Here is a 4,131-nt window from a genome sequence, read left to right on the forward strand (position 1 = left end):
GCTTCATAGTTAAATCTCTCTCTTTTTTTTTTTTTTAAGTCCCCAGTAAGAGCTCGTATTGCTAATGTCTACGTCAAAGTAAATAATCTCCCCTCTGACACCGAGGTGAGGCACTAAAAACTTGTTATTTACAAATGTCAGCAATGAAACGCCCTGTCAGCCTGACACATACTTTGAATGCATCGCTGATTGTCAGTGCAGAAAACTGTCAAATGCTACATGGCATTTGAACAAGAAAACACTTTCATATACTACAATTTTGTTATTTTTCAAAACAGGCTAAGAATTTGGCTTTGTCAAACCCGTACCGGTGACATACCAGGCTTGGTTCTGGAAGACTAAACTGCTTTTGAAAATATTTGCGCTTGCTAAAATAATATCAAAACTTTCAAACACTTCTATTGCCATCAGAAGCTGTGAGCGTATATTATATTTACATACTGGAAAATGTTATTCCTCAACCAAGACTTCCAGGTCTCAGCTGAAGGGAATCAGCGGTCCGGCCCGGGAGGTGGGACCTGTAGGACCGCACGGTTTGTCTCAGACCGTGCCAGCCCTGCTGATGTTCTATTTGTGACCCAACGCCAAGCAAATGTGAGGCCAGGGGTCCTGAGGAGCTGTCGCCTGGCCCCTCCAATGTATCTCCTATTTTATGCCCCTTGACCATTTATTCTGTGGGTGCAGGGTGTGCTTGCATCCTCTGAGCTTTATAAGTCAGGTCTGTGATGTGATCCTCCGTGCTGACACTGATGGGCTCGTAATTGACTGAAGAATAATCTTATTACTCACATCCCTGATAACTAACGTCAGTACCCCGTCCCTGAAAGCCTACAAAGAGAAGTGTTTTGTTTGTGCTCTCCCTTTAGTACTTAACACTTCTTTTAGATTGTTTTAATTTAATTTTAATGTAATCTGATAAGAGCTGTAAAACTGTCAAAGAAATCTGTCTCGTTCTGTCTTATTAAATGCACTTTGAATGAAATGATGGGTTTTTTTCCCCCAATAGCTGCCAAATGAAGGTATCTCTCAATTCAAACGGAGGGATTGATGTGTGCTAATCTTACAGCTTTATCCATCATTTTTAATTTAGGAAGGAAGCCGTGTGTGCTTTTAGCATCCCGCTCTCCCCTGGAGATTTAGCAGCACCCTGAAAGGTGCAGGCTGTACCTCACTGCAGCAATCATTTGGCTGTGGGATCTCAGTTCTTCACCACCATTCTGTCAGTTCAGTCAAAGCACAGCAGCCCAGAGGTTTTGTTTGATTTCACTGCAAGGGGATTTGCAGAAAGCCAGCAACATTCTGAAAAGGGATTTTTCCTCTGCGCTCTGCCTTGGTTTCTGAAGCAACTGTACATTTGGCTGAAGCTTGCCCACAAGCCAGGACGGAATTGAATATATTTTCTTTCTTTTTTTTTTTTCAATTAGATTTATAATGCAGGCCCTGGTAGCTATGTAAAAGGCATACAAAAATTTGCATAATGCCCATATACGTCTTTTTGTTAATGAATCAAGTCCCAAATGAAGAGCACTAATAATACATTAGTAATCAAAGAGCAAATAACACCAGCAAACATATCTCGGCAGAGCAGTTGTGTGGATCCATTTCTGACTGCCAGTGTCAACGCGTGGAAGCAGTAATTAACATGTTGAATTTAATGTTTAAATTTTAATAAATTTAAATGTAATAAAACGCTTTTATTGAACGTTGCAGTTCCTTGAAACCTATTATTCCCCACGTCTGATGCATAAATAGAAAAGACATTGTCTTACTGAAGAGCACAGTGTTTGCTGCCAGCAGGACAGGTGAAATGAGTTCCTCTAGCAAGAACTTGTTAACACAGGAGCCACTGATAACAGCTGATTTAATACCAAACTTAAGAACAAGAATACAGTGTTTAAAGCCATACAGTGTTTATTAAGAACGTAAGGGCCTTATCCAGAGCCTGTTGAAATCATTGAACGTCTCTAGTAATGTTGTTGTCAGTGGACCAGAAGGGATCCTGTATGCCCAGCCCTTCTCTGGCTGCTCCAAGGCCGTGAGTCTGAGAGGGTATGGGGTGATCCGGGGTCTCAGTGATTCACAGTCACTGCTGTTTGAGATGTAGACGTGAGGAATTAACCAGCAGCTTCTAGTCTCCATTGAAGTGGCTGCTGTTGTCTGAAGAGGGACGAGTAGATTGACAGTGCTGAGCTCCCCCGTCCCTAGAGAAATAAGAACTGAATTTAGGTTTTCTGAGATGTGAGACGCGAGGATGAATTTGAGCCGGCCCACTCAGAGCAAGCCATCAGAGGGCTTGAGTCCTGTCTAACCTTAAATTATCTGCCTGCTTTACACCACGGAGTGCCCTGTGCAAACTCTACTTCGACTTCTATTGCTCCAAGTGAAACAATGCTGATGCCCTTCTGTGCAGATCTTATGCCTCTTTGGGTCATTACTGGAGGACAGGAGGCTGCACCTGAGAGTGTATCAATGGGAGCACCCTGCCTCTCTTTCAGAGCCTGCTCCTTGGTGCCAAGGAGAGTTGGTTCTGTATTGTTGCCCAGATCCTCTCTCTGGAAAACAGCAGTGCTATGAGCACATTCCTCTCCTGCCTGCTGCCTGTCCCACTTTTACTCCACAAATCAGGAAAAATTGAAAGGAGGATATAAAACAAGCAAGAAATTCTTTCAACTGAACATGATAACATTTCCCTTTTAGCGCTGCATTTGAGAGAGATCTGTTCTGAAGAGTTGCTTTCCATGTTGGCAGGGATGAGGCATTTAGGTAAGGTGAAAAGACTGAAGATCCAAAACTCCCGGCTCAAAGGGAGAATGCCTGGCCCATTGTCTGGTGTGATTAATGAAGGCTTTTGCATAGCGAGATAATGTGATGTGTGCTGAGTATGGAATGCTACTGCACAGCAGAAATATCAGCAGTATGAATAATATTCGGCGCGATAACGACATCAATAAGCTAATCTATGTATTACTGGATTCGGCTCCAAAATGCCTGAAATGATATTTGTTTATTTCATAATTGCCAGCCACTTTGATGCACTTGTCGTCAGGTTCAACAAGTGCTCCAGGCTACAAGGGCTTGAAACAAAGAGAGGCACTTGGATGAGGTTTGCAGTTTGGGATGATGGGGGAGAAGTTCTGTGGCTGCTCCTCACCGCTGCCCCAGGCAGATAGGTGCTGCTCTCTGCATGGGTTTACAAACACAGCCTCTCTCTCAAGGTCTGCCGTAAGCCAGAATGCTTAAACCCTCTTAAAAGATGCTTCTATTTCAGCATGAGCGTTTGGGAGTCATCGGCGACTTTAAGACAAAAATTGAGCACATCAGCAAACAGCATGCATGGAAAATAAGTACGTTCCCTCGTCTGGAGTGATGTTCAGATCAGAACTGCATTCCGGTGATGGTGTGGTCACTGTCTCTCCCCCTTCTGTTTTTCCTTCTGCACGAGGTGTGGAACTGTGCGTGTGGACCCTACGAATTGCTAGGGCAGCAGAGCTGGTCTGAGCGTCACTTAGGGTGACAGCTCTATGCCGTCTAATTTCTTTCTTTGAAATCTAGTTTTGAGAAGACACGGTATTTTTCACTCTCATGTTGGTTTTCTGTGATTTATTATTTTTCCCCTCCGTCCTGTATAGGGATGAATGAAATGATCCATACATATAAAGCATTCATTCATTCGAAAAGCGGAACGAGTGTAAATTGATTAAACTGTGTCTGCTCAGAGCTCAGCATCACTGGGCCCTGCCCTCTGCGCTCCATTTTCTCACGTGCAACAGTAAAAAATCACATCAAATCTCAACAGGAACCCGAAACAGAGGCCCTCAAAAAAACTTGAGAACAGACTGAAAATATTCCAACGGTGTGTTCGGGGCTGACAGTAATTTCAGAGCGCTCTCCAAGTAGTAGAAGGGGTAACCAGGTTGGAAGTGTGAATAGCAAGGGTCTGCCTCGCTGGGCTGACTTACGAGCTTAAAGTCCAACGTGCTTTGCTTGGGGGTAGATGTGCACAGCGTCGGTGCTGATGGGGACACTCATGTCCAACAGCAGCGGTCCAGCAAACTTTGCAAGGAGCAAGCCTTTGTTCTCCCTCCATACGTAAAACCCTGCTCCCTTTTTTTTGGCTTTTTTTTTTTTTTT

Source organism: Meleagris gallopavo, chromosome 2, assembly GCF_000146605.3.
Source record: "Meleagris gallopavo isolate NT-WF06-2002-E0010 breed Aviagen turkey brand Nicholas breeding stock chromosome 2, Turkey_5.1, whole genome shotgun sequence".
Classification (NCBI taxonomy): domain Eukaryota; kingdom Metazoa; phylum Chordata; class Aves; order Galliformes; family Phasianidae; genus Meleagris; species Meleagris gallopavo.